This window comes from Gymnoscopelus braueri, assembly GCF_963280865.1.
Source record: "Gymnoscopelus braueri genome assembly, chromosome: 2".
Classification (NCBI taxonomy): domain Eukaryota; kingdom Metazoa; phylum Chordata; class Actinopteri; order Myctophiformes; family Myctophidae; genus Gymnoscopelus; species Gymnoscopelus braueri.
This window is the reverse complement of record NC_137604.1, coordinates 49,696,236-49,713,079: the sequence shown is the minus strand read 5'-3', so window position 1 is coordinate 49,713,079 and position 16,844 is coordinate 49,696,236. Positions and strand designations below refer to the sequence as shown.

The 16,844-nt window shown below is 42.5% G+C and overlaps 1 pseudogene across 1 annotated transcript in view; it reads right to left on the bottom strand.

Annotated features, from left to right (window-relative positions):
• Positions 1–16,664: 16,664 nt before the first annotated feature.
• Positions 16,665–16,844, bottom strand: part of LOC308073822 (alpha-1,6-mannosylglycoprotein 6-beta-N-acetylglucosaminyltransferase B-like) — a 173,459-nt pseudogene continuing 173,279 nt past the window's right edge. The window contains exon 17 of the transcript XR_013935059.1: positions 16,665–16,844. This exon is cut by the window's right edge and continues 989 nt beyond it. The product of XR_013935059.1 is annotated as an alpha-1,6-mannosylglycoprotein 6-beta-N-acetylglucosaminyltransferase B-like (transcript).

Here is a 16,844-nt window from a genome sequence, read left to right as displayed (position 1 = left end):
AGTGTAGTAGTACACACACACGTCTGGGCACACTGAGACTTTTCAAAAGCTCCCAATCAAGGCTTCATTGATTAACGTTTTGACACACAGTCTTCTTCAAAATCAGAATTCTGAAGAAGACTGCATGTGTGTTGGAACGTTCATCAATAAAGCCTTGATTGGGAGTTTTTGAAAAGTGTGTGTGTGCTGCCTGTCCGGACTTGCTAATCTCGCAAACAGCTGTGTGCTGCCAGTAGCTCCACATGCCTCCTCTATTTTATTTTAACATAGTCTAGGTTTTATACTTTTTGAAATATTTAACTCTAGTCAATGAGATCTATAGGAGCCAAGTCCGAGATCCACCAACATTGTTGATGTGCAGTAATTTTGTACAGTATTATAGTACTTTAGCCTTTGGAGATAAAGACCGTCACCACACTACAGTAAGTTGTCAGTGCAAGGGGAACACCCTCTGAAAAGGGGAAAGAGATAGAAGGATGCTTTCTTATCTAATATTTTCGCAACTGCAGTAAAACAACCCTTTTTTTTACTATGGCATCTGTCAGTCTTGCAGCACCAACATATTCACACATTAAAAGAATAACCCTTATGTTAGCTTAAGCAAACTACAAGATGTAATTTATAATAACTAAAATATAAACAATGGTTAATATAAAAATGTATATTGAATGTCTATTCAAACATAGAAATTAGGGGTGTGCCGATATATCGTCCCGCAATATATCGCGATACGTTTTCGTGACGATATGTATCGTTTTGGGGGGATTTTTTTTTTTTTTTTTTTTTTTTTATAATAATAATAATCAGGCATGCAAACAGCCCCGAGGTGAAAAGGGTGACAACATGTTGTTTTTTTCCGGGTCAGGTGTCACACTATTGCCCTATTTGGATTCAAAATGGCTATTGTAGCTGAAAAGCTACAAGTTTGCATGTCTGAATAATGCAAAAACAGAATTATTTGTTTTCATTTGCTTTTTTTCTCCCCCATATATTTTCATAATAAAAAAGTGCGTATCGAAATCGTATCGAAGTTGTGAGCCCAATATCGTATCGTATCGTTTCGTGAAATTAGTGTATCGGCACACCCCTAATAGAAATGTTAATATAGTATACAGCCATATTGATACAGTGGGACCATGTTCAGAGGAAGTACTCAACTGTAATTTACTCTTTTTATGCAGTGGAGAGCACCTTTCTAGGGTGATTTTGCTTCTTGCCATTTGCTCACAGCTCTCCCACATTCTCTTTTCTGGATTTGTACAGATATTGCATTTCTCCATGGTGCTTTTTGTTTACAAGAGATAGTATTTACCTTAACAGGTGCAATGACACCCATAACAATAGAATTCTTTAATTGAAATGATCTAGATTCTTGAAGGTCATTTTTAAGAGGTTGAAGTTGGGGTTGGTGATTGTGAGATCGCCTTCATATAAAGAGTACGGTTCACCATAGTCATAGATCTGAGGTTTGTTGGAGCATGTCCTTTATGGTCTCTGGGGTTTTATGTGCTGTGTGTTTTCTATGACAAGAGAGACCATGTGAGAGGAATGAGAAAGAAAGATAAAGGGTGTGGGAGGCAGAAATAAAGATAATTCATTGTTCCGGTGGGCAGACCATGAGAAAGGTTACATAATGTGTCCACTGAAGCCTGAAGATCATACGTAATACTGTACACATTTGATGGCACATTTTGATAGTGTGTTTGTTTTCATTGTGATTCTAACTGTCTACCCTCTCAAGCTGACTCCCATCTTGCGGTGATCAAAGCTCCTCTCTGCTGTGGTGTTAGAGTCCCCAAGGACCTGGCAGGCATAATAATACTGTACACACACACACACACACACACACACACACACACACACACACACACACACACACACACACACACACACACACACACACGCACGCACCCACTTTCTACTTCCTAATGATTGCCGCTGTAATTAAAAACGTATTTCAAAGCTATAGACCAGTGGTTCTCAACCTGTGGGTCGGGACCCCCAGGGGGGTCCCCACATGATTTGGAGGGGTCCCCAGATGACAGTGAAGTGACAATTAAATTTAAGGACTTTTAATACCCAATACAGTACCTAAAAAAAAGAAAAGGAGAAAAAAAGAAGAAAATAAATGAAATGAAAACAGACCATTACAGCATCAAAATTAATCAACAAAGCATACTATAAAAACTGGTCAAATTGTCAAATAATATAAGAAAGATGCAAATATTTTGAAAATAGCTGATCTCCAATGTGGAACCGAGTCAAACTAAATGTCATGCCTCAACTCGTACAATTCCAAGTGCTTGCCAGGGTGATGGTCCACAGATCAAATATGATTATGTTGGGGGGTCGCGGCCTGAAAAGGTTGAGAACCAGTGTTAGAAGAGTGGGTATACTTTCTATAGCCTCTAAACCAGGGTGAGGATAAATATCTTAAAATTGTCTGGACCATGCCAGGAAGGCTACAATTTCATGACTGCATGTTGTGTATGTGTACCATTATTGGTTCAAATTCCGCCACAATCGTTAGCTCTACAAATAGCAGAACTTACAGGGTTTATGATCATGATGGTATAACTGTCATAGACGAGGGCGAGGGTAGTCATTTTGTATTTTAAAACAAAATGTGGACACCAGAGATCTAAAGAACCATTGCGTTTTAAAAATTCCTCTTTCTGTATCACATTACCACATGGTCATACTGCATATGGAGATCTTTGTATCTGTCAGTCCTTGTCCCTTTTATGCCCATATATGGAGATCCCTGATGTCATCAGTATATGCCCATATATGGGTAATTATGCACCCTTTTGTGCCCGCATATGGAGCTGAGTGATTTGCTTGTGCCTGATGCCATGACGACACATTGAGGTTATACAACACACTCCATATTTGGGCTTAGCTGCATTGGGAACTCCTTATATGGTGTGTGTGTGTGTGTGTGTGTGTGTGTGTGTGTGTGTGTGTGTGTGTGTGTGTGTGTGTGTGTGTGTGTGTGTGTGTGTGTGTGTGTGTGTGTGTGTGTGTGTGTGTGTGTGTGTGTGTGTGTGTGTGTGTGTGTGTGTGTGTGTGTGTGTGTGTGTGTGTGTGTGTGTGTTTTGGGGGGGTGGAAGCAAGCATTTTATAGCATCACAGGGCAGAGAGAACCAAAAGGCCAGCCTTGTCATCATCAACCTTTCATCATCTCTACAATCCCTCTGTCTAGCTCTCTCTCCCTTTGTTCCACATTTCAAACACCACTTGAACTATAAGAGAAGACAGCAGAGAGACAATTAATGCATTTTCCTGCATAAACCCTCAGAGGCGACACATTTGACTTGGCTTTTATTTTTCCACCCGTCATTGTTTTGATGTTTGTCAACCTCAAATGGCTCATTAAACACGAGTTAAGACTAGGTACTGTGACAAATGTGACAAATGTGGCAATGTGACTACAGTGACATTAAAGCCATTTAGAGCCATCACAGCTATTAGAGCCATTAGCCACAGTGTTGCAGAGAGGCTTTGTGTGTGTGTGTGTGTGTGTGTGTGTGTGTGTGTGTGTGTGTGTGTGTGTGTGTGTGTGTGTGTGTGTGTGTGTGTGTGTGTTGCAATTCTGGGAATACCATCACCACAATCGCTCTCTCTCTCCTTTATGTCTTTATTCAATTCAATTCAAACAAGCTTTATTGGCTGGAGAAAACATACGTTTACATTGCCAAAGCAAGTGTCAACATATGATAAAAACAATTTAAGAAAACATTTTACAGCATTGTGTTAAACAGAGCTATGTCACATTGCAACGTTATATACATGTTATACAGGGTATAGCTTTATGAAACAAATAGCAGCAATCTTCACTTAGCAGCATTTTTCCCAAAACCATTTAAATAGTATACAAAAAAAGACTCAGATTTAAAACATGTTTAAAGGTAGCAGCTCTGTTTATATGTGCAGTAGGTCTATGTCAGAGGTCCACTCAGTACAGATAGTGAAGGAAACACAATGGTTAGTTGTCCTTAGGCTGGTATGTCTCACTCGGTACCATTGCTCCCTCTTGATCCTGCCTCCTCTTCTTTGAAGTGGTCGGAAGATGCAGGAGGACAGAAATGAAGCCAGGGAGATGAGCTAGCTGGCTGGATGGATGGGAGAAAGAGCGAAGGATGTTATAAAAAGGTGGGATGAGTGCAAGGCTGGAAGACGAGAGACAGCAGAGAGAGAATATTATGTATTAGTGTAATAAATGCAGATGCATGGTGTATGCATGTGCATGCATGCAAACAAACGCACGCACGCACGCACACACGCACGCATGCACATGCACGCACATGCACGCACACGCATGCACACGCACACACACACACACACACACCAAACTTTTATGACGTTGAGAGACTCCTTCAGCAGTTTCAGTTTGTTGTTACAGGGTGTACAGTAGCAACTTCCCCCCCCTCTCTCCTCTACCTGGGGGTGTCTGTCATTGATTTGTTGTTCTTCAAATATTTGAGGTATCAATGAAGCATCTCTATTATTTACACACAACTATATTTATTCAGGTTTATGCGGACACTCAAGAGCAACCAGCCAATTATTGATAAATTATTGATAAATTATTGATAAATACTGTTCCCCCATCCTCCGTCTCCTACTCCACTCCCTCCAATTCTTCCTCACTCATTCCTTCTCTTTTCTACATAACACTCCACCCATCCTTCACCCCTTCCACCTTTGTCTTTCTCATCTCTTCTTTCACGTGGTCCCTCACCTCCCAGACTGTGGTCCCGGCAGGCTTCCAAATGTCCACCATTGTTCGCGTCCCCAAGCACTCCAAGGTGACATGCCTGAATGACGGGAGACCTGCCGCCCTCACCCCACCCCAACCCCTCACGCAAATGCTTTGAGAGACTGGTGAGAGATTACATCTGCTCCACGCTGCCTGCCTCACTGGACCCATGGCAGTTTGCATACCGCCAAAACAGATCCATCGACTCTTCTTCACACCGTCCTCTCTCACCTGGATGAAAGAAAGCTGAAGGACAAATACGTAGGTGGGCCAATGTTGTTTGTGGACTACAGCTCATCATTCAACACTATAGTTCCAGCAAGTCTCGACACAAAGCTCAGAGACCTTGAGCTACACCCAAGCATGTGCGACTGGATACTAGACTTCCTTACGAAACCACCACCAGGAGGTGAGAATAAGCAGCATCTCTGACCCCCTGACCCTCAACACAGGAGCCCTTCAAGGATGCGTGCTGAGCCCTCTCCTCTATTCCCTGTACACACACTACTGCACACCAGTGTTTTTTTCGTCGACTAAAACTATGATGAAAAATGTTCGTCGACTACCTTTTTTCACTGACGAAAACGAAATAAAAATGAAATAAAAACTAAGCTACGATGACTAAAATACATGTATTACTAAATATTTTGACAATTTTGTCAACAAATCTAGACTAAAATATTAGGGGGGACGAGTGGAGAAGGGATCCAGTAAAAGACAAGTCATTTTATGTTTGGTTGCACTCGGGTGTTGCGCTCTGAAAATAGCAGATCTACAAGCTTACAACATGTCCCGCTGCGACGCGTTGTGAGCTTGTAGATCGGCTAATTTCAGCATGCAATCAAGTGTAAAATCAGCCATTACGACGCCATCAAGGCACTGCCAAAATGCATGTTAGTCGACTAAATTAACTGTAGATTTAGTCGACTATAATCTTATGATATTTAGTCAACTAAGACTAACAGTAAAATATTTCAGATGACTAAAATAAGTCTAAAACTAAATGGAATTTTATTTAAAACACTATGACTAAAACAAAATAAAAATGTGCATACTTACAGCTCTTATGTATGATAATAAAGTATGCTGACGACATGACAGTGATGGGCTGGATTGTCAACAATGAACGAGTCTGCCTACAGGGATGAGGTCAGATCATTAGCACTCAGATATCAGGGGGGGAACAACCTCAACATCAACAAGACCAAGGAGCTGATCGTGGACCACAGGAGGCCGAGGAGAGAGCACGCCCCTATCTTCATCGACGGTGTTGCAGTGGAAAGGGTGAGTTCAAGTTCCTCAGCGTACACATCGGTGAGGAGCTCAAGTGGGGCACACACACCACACGCGAGGAATAAGGTTTAGCAGCAACTATACAGGATTTGTTGACACTTTCAAAGTTACATTAACACTCCACACTTTAATGTGTAATCTGACAAAGTCAGAACCCGGCTAATCCTCATCAATGGCACCCTATAAGGCTTGAGTTATAAATTGTCGCTCCCAGTATAGTTGCGTGGCGAAAGTAGCAAATCTTCTCAGCTTGTGGATCAGCTATTTTCAGCACATGATTACCACGCATCTATAAGTATAGCAGTCTTTTCACATTAAGCAATGTGTATAATGTACTTAGATTTGTGTGGCCGCACTGCGCTCCTCATGTGAATAGGTGCATTTCTAAAGACTATTAAACTCTCGCAGCAGGTGGGCATCAGTTTCACGGGAGTGCGCCCGCTTGTCACTCCGCCAGACTGGCCGCACCTCCCTACCTGCTCGCTTGCTTTTCATTGAAAATGAATTATAGCCACGTCAGTTGCTCCCCATGTGAAAAGACCTTTAATCAGCCTTAACGGAGAGATGAAAACAGAGAGGAGACAGAGATAACTCACAGCCCACTCCACCTCCATGTGAGGAGCCCACCAGGGATCTGACCACATGACCTACTGGAGGCAGAGAATCCATCCTCTTACTCCACTTCAAAAGGATGCCGGCTTCATTAAACAGCTCCAACAGGAAACATGAGGAAAAACACTACAAAGAGATGGAGGATGTTTGTCATCATGCACGCCCATCACGTGCATTAACACACGCACGCACGCACGCACGCGCGCGCACGCACACGCACACGCACACACACACAAAGGCTTGCGTACCCTTATTCATAGTAATTTATGCAAGATTGCACACAATCATGCCTGTATGCACAAACACATACATACACACGCACGCTCAAATGCTTGCACGCACGCACACTTACAGTATACGATTGTAGCGATACTCACACAATAACACAAGTTCAAAGCCACAGAAACATTAATTAAGTTCACAAAAACTAGCTGCATATACACACAAACCAATAAACAAAGTCAAACAAGCAAGACGGTACAGCCAAAGGGTTGGGAGGGAAATTGGGCGCCTGGGAATCCAAGAAATAATGTCAGAGGAGAGGAGAAATTAATTAAGAGTTTGGATTTGAGTGGAAAGTTGAGATTGTGAGAGTGTGTGTGTGTGTGTGTGTCTGTCTGTCTGTCTGTCTGTCTGTCTGTCTGTCTGTCTGTCTGTCTGTCTGTCTGTCTGTCTGTCTGCCTGCCTGCCTGCCTGCCTGCCCTGTATCTTATGACTTTTATGATACATAGTCAGAATAAGAAGATGAGACAGACTAAGGGTGGATCTGTTCATACTGCAAATGTGCAAATATATTTGTGTGTCAGTGTGCCCTAATGACCATAACCTACAGTATGACCATGACAGCTTCCGTACTGGTTTTCACGAGCACCTTTCTTCTCATGCGACTCATTCATTCATATGGATTATTCAGCTGTGTACATCAACTGTTCCTGTGCTGATTAATGTTCAAACAGCATAAATAATATTCTATACAATGTTCTATATTCAAATTCCATAACAGCTGTCAGTTTAAATAACACTGATAATAAGCTCATTAACGCCACTTTGCAATTGTAGTTCTCACACTCGGAGAGAGGGCACTTTGGACAAACCCACAAAGGAACTTACATGCACACAAACATCCATTTGCACTCATCCAGCCACGCCCACATGCTGTGCATCCATGCATACACATGCACGTGTGTCTCCAGCTACAGTAATCTTGCATACTACTGTACTACTGTAGGCACTCTTGTGCATGCTGACAGCAGCCAAGGACCTCAATTCCCCAATATCTTTCATATCTGTCAACAACAACTATGTCATTAAAAAAAAAAAGAAAGATTGCAGAGCAATCGACTTGCACCGCTACTAATTGGCCAATTACCAGGCTCCTGTCCCTCTGGATTATGGGATGTAAGAGAACCAACAAATAGCAGACAACAGGTTTGCCGGTGGTGCAAGTGGACGTTAGATTAACACCAAAATATGCAATTGGTCCATTCGAACATACAACTCAATCCAAGCTGTCTTAAGACTTTTATAGAGTTTAGAGTGCCAACAATCGCAAAACAGAGAGAAAAATGAACTGCATGCACATGTTTCTGTGTGCGTGTGTTTGCTAGACCCTGTTATGATATGAGCCAGGGAATACGTACGTACGTACGTACCTACGCACGCACACGCACATGCACGCACTAACGCATGCATGCACGTACACGCACACAAACACACACATTCTCGCCACGCTAAGCATAATCCTAATCAGCACATTGGAGGATAAGACAAGCAAACAATAGGAGCGGATATTAAAAATTGCCATTTAAGCTCCCCTCTGTCAGAGAACAGAAACAAACCCTGGAATAAATATTGAATGGAAGCTTTAGTCACACATGAACCTGTCTGCCTTTATTCCATAAAGAAAAGGGCAGCAACGTTTTAATTTTGAACAAGACGGATTGAAAAAATGAATGAATGTTTTCTCAAATACCGGGTGGGGAGGGTGATGGAGCCGGGTGGGGAGGGTGATCTTAGCCGTTTAGATGCTATCTGCATCTGAGTTTCAACAAGCTCCTTTGACAGCCTGTTCATGAAATTTCATCAGAACTCATAGGATAATCAAGTGAAATTGAAAGTGATGAAACAAAATGAAAAATATGAGCAGACAAAATAGGAAGTGGAACACTATAACATCAAAGCTGATAAATGAGTTCTCTCTCCTGATTGCATGAAATCGGTGACCTACGTTAAAATGTATTTTCTGTTTATGAAAGAGCTGGAGAGAATGGGAGACCATTCCCAACCTTTACAGCTCAGGACACAAAAGATACATTTGGTGTCTCCCGGAAAGCAATCTGGGAACCCATCGCCAAATGAAAAGGAAAAACAGCGCCCTCTGCTGTTTTTTACTATCTCACTTGGCTCTGGGAGGAAGTCGACGTAGCACACGTACGCAAGGAAACCGGGGTTTTGGTCTGCCTTCAGCCTTTCACTTCCGGTGGTGCGACTATGTTTTCATTCCCACTAACAATATTTCTACACGGAGCACTAACACCACTTCTCCCACAGAACATGGATCGTTTTGGTTATAAGCCCACTTGTTTCTATGATGAAAGAGCAAGTTAAAATGTGAATATCTTTCCGTGGTTTTGTCTGCTCCGAGGACGCTATTGTTAAATGAGTTTCGGTTTGTTTCTAGTGGGGAAGGATCGGCAGACACGTAAATCCCGCCCACTACATTTGATTGGGTAAAGCGCGGCCTGCTTCCTGATATGAAGGCACGCCCACTTGTAGGCCAGTGCGTACGCGATATGATGAACCCCCCCGACAGATTCAAACGCAGAGCAGAATCTGTTCTTGAGAGATTACCCCGAAAGTAGATCTTCTATTTTCACTATTTCTTAAATATATATATATATTTTAATTTACTAGAGGTTCAGTCCACTACGCGGCCCTCACATCTAGAGTTCTGGCCGCTATGAGGCCTTTAGACCTATGTCGCATCGCCGATCTACAGTAACTGATATGTCTGAGTCATAGTGTCAGAGTACCCGTTATACCCGTCTGTCTTTGTTCCTTTTATGCCCATATATGGAGATCCCTGATGTCATCAGTATATGCCCATATATGGGCATATAGGTTGGGTCTGTGGTTCTGGAAAACTGGATATCCATATATGCCTATATATGGACATATTGGTTGGATCGGTGGTTCTGGACAACCGCCTATCTGAACGACTCGACAGTGAGCACCGCGCTCAAGTCCAGGGCCGCGGTGGTCCGCCTATATATTGGCGTATTGGGTTTGTTTATGGTTATGTCTGAGCGGGCCGGCCCGCCCACTAGCCAATTTTAATATAGGTTCAACTTTTTTGATTTTTGAAATCTTTTGAAAGTCTTTTGAAAAAAATCCCCTTTTTAAAATAAGATTCAATGTCAGCTTGTAGATCTGCTATTTTCTTTAATAGTTTCTCTTCTTCATTTCATGATAGGTCTGTCATCCCCCAAAGCTGCTAGTGGTCAATCTAGTATTTCTATTTCATCTGATTCTCTTTAGTGGTGTTACTGTAATTCAAGTTGAAAATAAATCTCCTGCCCTGTTTGTAAAGTGAAATGAAGGGCTTCATATGGACGTTTTGCATAGGGCCCTGAAAGACATTGGGCCGACTTTGCTCTTGGTTGAACAAACATTCTTCTCCCACAGGGATTTCCAAATTTGTCCTGTAGCTTTAAGTTATATCCCGAAGGGATTTTGAGAACATTTTAGGCTGACACATAAGCGTCAGACGCATTCGCTTTCACGTTCACTTTCATTATATGGGAGAAAAGAGGCGGAGCATCCCGTAGTGGCCTGTTGATGGTGCAGAAGCGTGTGAAGGTTCAACACTGGCGAACCGTGACCGGGCGCCAACCAATAGGACATATGTCCCATGCGTTGACTCCACCTGCATGGCAGCCATTTACTCCTGCCGGCACTGGCCATAGCCCCGCAGGAAACCATGGGAAACTAGAAAAAGTGCTCCTCGGAGCACAGGTCTCCGCCAGGTTAGGTAGGTTATTGTGGGGCAGCAATGTTCGGAATTAGCCAATCAGGATGGAATATGAAAAATTGGATGGAACCATCTTGATCACTTGACTATATGTGTACCGATTTGCATGATGTTTGAATTTGTAGGAGTAATATAAAAAAGAAAAGTGTTGCAAAATTGGCCTCATGGTGGCGCTATAATAGGGCAATGTTAAAAGGGTGGCATTTGTTCTTCAATGTAGTGGTAATGTTCGTGTGACAGAATGACGGACACACGGACGGACACACACACACACACACACACACACGGACGGACGGACAGGGGGCAAAACATACTCTCTCGCCATGCCTTTCGGCCTGGCGGAGACAATGAACGCGCCTGACGCCTCTGCATTTGCTGAGCGTTAGCTGAAGCCCATGTGACTGTAGCCGTATGCAGTCACACCTGGCCGAAGTCAAACTATTCAGACTCTGGGCTGGGTGTGACCAAAGATCCTCTATCAAGAACGAGAACACCATTCAAACCAGTAAAGAACATGGACGTCATTTCAACGGCTATAATATAGACTGTCTATATATAGACTATATATAGACGCTTTAAAAATATTTCGTGAATGTCCTCTGTTTTGCCAGATGAGTTGCTGAATGCTGACACAGATCTTATTGTGCATCAAGGACCGTGACAACAACAGGATAAATCGGCCATCCCTACACATATTAATTTGTACATAATACAGAGCATGTATTAATCAACACATTTATTTGATCATTACAGAGTATGTCATAAAAAAGGAGAAGAGCACCAAGCCCAACTCATAGGAGCCTGTCTAACTCTAACTTCTTTAAGAAAAAACCTTTTGGTCAGTTAATACAAAATGATCCAATTATTTTTGTGGAATTAAGTTTATTTCTTACCATTCAACCTGATCATTAGTCAGATAGACAGGCAGACTCAATCTGAAATTGATATTTGATTAAAAAAAAATTAAACAGTTGTTAAAGCAAATATGGACCTAAAAAATTATGCAATTGCCCCGGAGTCCTATTTAAAGCAATAGAGGCATTTCATATGGAGAAAGCAGCTCATGGATCAGTATAGTACACATCCAAATGTTTGTTATTACTCTCTCTGTAAATGTCTTGAAGAATAGAATCATAAAATGTTTGATAGACCATTTTACTGCACAAGACGGTACCACTGTGTCCTTCTAACAAATATTTTCCATAATTTCCCACATTACCCATACAAGTTCCAGCCATATGTTAAGTTTCGCCTAGACTTGTTTTGATGGAGACCAATAAAAACATAATAAACAGCTGCTCAAAATATCTCCATCTGGTCGTACCTCTGAATAAACTTTGAAAGTCACCCTGAAAGCAGTAAACTGGAAGAGTGAAAAAAAAAACTCAAATGTGTTTCTCTTGTACAATCAGTATGTATTACAACTTACAGTTAGGTATTTAGCAGACGCTCTTATCCAGGGCGACTTGGAAATGGTATGAATCCTAGTCAACAATGATCATGTAAATAGAATGCAAAGGAAAACAATGTAGGGCTACAAAGTACCTACTGTAGGGTGTGTATTACATCTGTGCCCATTCTACTGCATTTCAGGTATGCATGTGGCTGTAGCCTGTATGGCATGTGGGCTAATCTCTTTCCCTTTTTCTGCAACGCACAAACACGCAGACACCTGCAATTTCAGGCAATCACCCTCCTCAAGTAATTAACCTTTTAATGCTTAAGAATTAATCCCTTAATTACTCTGTGACAACATCACAGATTATACTAATAGAATTGACATTTCAGACCTTTACTCCGCCTGGACCCAGCATTGATGCTCGATTATCCCCCAGATAGACTTGGAAAGAATTGATTTGCAGCACATAGGGACCCATGTGTTTTTATGATAATTTTCACATTGCTCCCTAAGCAGATTGATGAATTGGGGTCCAGGGACATTAAAAGTATTTATTGTACTTTATATCGGCTTGGCTGTTAAATTGAAATCGAGCATGAGCTGTTGATTGTGGTAAAAAAAATGTTTCATGCCTGCATGGGTCAATGATACATTGATTAATGCACTCTTGCATTCACACGTGTGACTTATTATTCATTGTATTCTGCTGGGATTCCAAACCAGAGCATCCTTCTCTTTGTGTTCCCTTCTCTGAATGACTTTCCTTCACGCACGCACACACGCGCACGCACGCAAACGCACGCAAACACACACACGGCATCGGCAAATACTTTTGAACATTAGATCGCTGGCTCTCCACTTACCGGAGTCTTCTGAGGCCCTCTACCTCTCTCCCTGGCGAGCTGAAAGCCTTTCTTCACCCATTTAGTAGCCTCGATCTCCAGGCTTTTATTTTTTATTTTTGCTAAAAAATAAAAGCCTGGACCAGCGAGTCGATGTTCCGGGCATAGGAAGTGGGAGTCATCCTCAACCAACCAGAGTGCAGTGGGCGTCGCTCCAAATGTTACGCGGAGCGGGGCGGAGGTGACGGACAGATCAGTGAACCAATGGGATCCCACGCATTCTCTCTCCGGAGATGTTAAACCCGCCCCTCTATGCCAGATATCAGACACGCTAGGGCAGTCTACCCATTTTGAGACAAACAGCACCAATCAGCCAGAGCCTGCACCACCTGTGGAGGCCAGCCCTTCAATCATCCCTGAGGCTGAGGTTTCCCAGAGGTTTCCCTGTCTCAATGTCCCTTTCCTGTCCGGCAGTGGAAGAAATCTTCAGGGGGTTTCAGCCCCTTTCCGTGCCTGTGTGTCTGTGTTATCTGCACTCTCAATTGCCTACGCTCCTCAAGTTCCTCATTGACCTTGTGGGTCGTCAGGAGCCGTCCCTTGAGGGAGAGGTATTGTCATGGTGCCTCATGCATTGTCTCGTCTGGGTCTTGCATTTCTTTCCTTCTGTTCCCTGGTCTGGTTTTCTTAGTTCTATTCTATGTTCTATGTAAAGAGATCATGGATGAGTTAAAAACATTTGTCCACATTAGTGAATTTGAGCCATAGTACACATAAGTGATCCCAGTAGTGTTTTAATGTTAAATTCTCCTTTAAGCCTATATTACGTTTTATACATATTTCAAAATTATTTGTGCACAGGTGTTATAGATGTGAGACCTGGGGCCTGTTCCTCAAAAGGTGAATTAGAGCTAAAGCCTGGCTTTACCACCTATCCTGGCTTAATTTAGCCAGGATTAGAGCTGAGTCGGTTCCTCAAAAGGTGAATTATCTTGAAGATTAGTTTAGCCAGTTCACCCTGGCTAAGTTTAGCCTTATCCGATTCCTCAAAAGAGAATTGAAGCAAGCCTAGCTTAGTTACCATGGCAATTTAGCTGTGAAGTTAGCCTGGTCAGGAGCAGGCTAACAGCCAAGCTTTATTAATCCAGTGCCTTGTTCTTCAAGTTTTGTGAAATAGCTGTTAGTCCAATGACTCCAATCATAAACCAATGAGTTTTTCTACACTTATTCAATTCTTATGCGAAAATCAAAGATCTACAAGCCCGAAATGTTTTTGTCTTATGGCGGCCGGGGGTCCCCGGCCCCCCATGGACCCCCGCCCCCGTGGACCCCCGCCCCCGTGGCCCCCCGGACCCCCATGGACCCCCGGACCCCCATGGACCTCCGGACCCCCGTGGACCCCCGGACCCCCATGGACCTCCGTGGACCCCCGCCCCCGTGGACCCCCGTATACCCCAGACCTCTGTTGGGGGTCAACGGGGGTCCGGGAGTACACGGGGGGCCCGGCCCCCGTGTACTCCCGGACCCCCGTTGACCCCCGTGGACCGTGGACCCCCGGCCGCCAAAAGGCAAGCTTTTCCCTTGTAGATCTTCGATTTTAGAAATTTGAAATTAGAAAATTATTCTAAGTGTTTATAATTATAATTCCAACATTCACTTAAACTCCTTATGTTTAAACCTAACTGAATTATATATTTATGGATTTGTATATAAATTAATTGCATATTTTTGGACAACTTGTGCATTTAATTTGTCGGCAATACTTTGCCACGCTTTCTCCCTGGATCTATATTTATTGCGGCCGTGTTTCCTTTCTTGCTTATTATAAATTTTACTTCCTTGTAAGATTCCATGAGCTGCTGCAGTGCTGCTGTTCAGCCACAGAGAAGAACGCCGCTCTGGTTTTGGGCTCCATGATTGGTCAAGTTCAAGGATTCTGCTATCGACTTTCATGGTCTTTTATAGAAATAAGTGAAGCCTGGCTTCATTATCCTGGCTCGACACAGCCTGGCTTGACAAGGCCTAGCTCGACAAAGTCGCTCCTTTTCAGCCTGGCTTGGCGTTCGAGGAACCGAATAAACCAGGCTATACGGACCCGACTTTGTCAAGCCTGGATTTGACTTAAATCCAGGCTTATTTAATTCACCTTTCGAGGAACAGGCCCCTGTTCTGTTCACAGAATACTTTGAACGTGTCAGAGAGTGTGGCAGCGGGGCGCCGTTTGTTGTCAGCTGTATAGGTGAAAAGCCAGGGGCCAAACAGACATACCGGCATGTAATAATTAAACACTGTGATTTGAAGGGCAGCGACTCCACTCTGTTCTTTATTCTGGCTCATACACAGTCAAATTCTCAGAGTTTGTGTACATACAAAGGGATAAACGTTGAGGATTTTATTGCTCCCTGAAAAGGGGGTCACAAATGCAGTGTTAAACGAACCAAACCATCATAAGTTGTATTGAGGTTGGTTTATTTAAGTTATCTGACAATTTCAGTTACCAATACACTGTCACGTGGCATTACTGTTAATATAATCCTTGGTCCCATGTCAACCACATAAACTCTCTGCACAGTGTTAGTAGGCAGAAACCCTACCATACAGTAACAGTTAACATTCTTCTCTGATGGGATAGTTTTGGAATGAATGGTACCATATAAAATGTGTGACTTTTCAGAATTTCGGGACACCAGACATTGGTGTTAGTCTGACCTTTGTTTTAACCCAGAGAAACCTTCTGGGGTACAGCATCTGTGTTCACCCCCCATGACCTTTTTGAAGGCTACTTCAAAAGTAGTTTTTCAAAATACATGTATATGCAACTTTTCAAATAATAAAAAAGCGACACAAAATAAATATAAATAAAATAAAACATAAAATAAAATAAATTCCTTTACTCACTTGGCAAAATAATAATTTTTCCTATGTTTATAGCAAGACCATAATACTCATAATCATTATTTTTTATTATTTGTATAGTGCCTTACATACATAGGATGTTGATCAAGTACTGAGAAATATATCTTCTTTTCAGTTGTCACCTTTCTTGTTTGGATATCTACCAGTTTGACTACATACACGACAAAGGGATTTCAAGGTGCAGGACAGTGACAGGACAAGTGTTAACCACTTAAGCCCTATTTTCATAATTTTCTAAATTGTTCAAAAAAAAATAATCAGCTCTAGATGCAGCTCTACAAGCGACATTGTGAACTTGTAGAGCTGCAATTTTTCAAAGTATTTTAAAAACTTTTCGCCTATGGTGCCCAAAATAAGGACGACAGGGTGAAAGAGGTTAACAGTGAAATCCAAGCAAGCAAGGTTTTGTACATTAATGATATAGTATGTTAGATTGTCTAAGCATCCCATTCTCGGCTCATTGTACCCATGTCATACCTTGATTGGTTTGGGAGCAAAGCACTGCACTGTCTTCTCTTCCCATCCGACCATCAAACTGTCCCTGCTCCCTTCCCATTGGGGGTCCAGTACTGTATATGATATCTGATCTGTAACCCCACTCCCCCCGGTTCATTCCTCACCTTTTATCGATGCCTTTAACCCATCCAGGCTCATGAGTCTGTGGAAAAGATCACACATTCTGTGTCTCCCTATGGATGGGTGCCTGGCTCGATAGAGGTAAAAAAAAAAAAAAAGAATAGAAAAGAACGACAAGAGAAATAAAGGGACTGATGAAAGACAAGATGTAGCATAACACCCACCTCATTCAACTGATTCGTTTTATTTCATTTTATTTATTTTCATCACAAAGCCCAGGTGGCTCCTTAAAAATGTTCTGCCCTGCTAAACAATCACTTGAAAAATAATCATGTATCTTTTTTTTCACCCCCCCCCCCCCCCCGCCCCACCTTTGTTTTGCAGGCAGAGATGATTGCATTGACTGTGGGCGCCCAA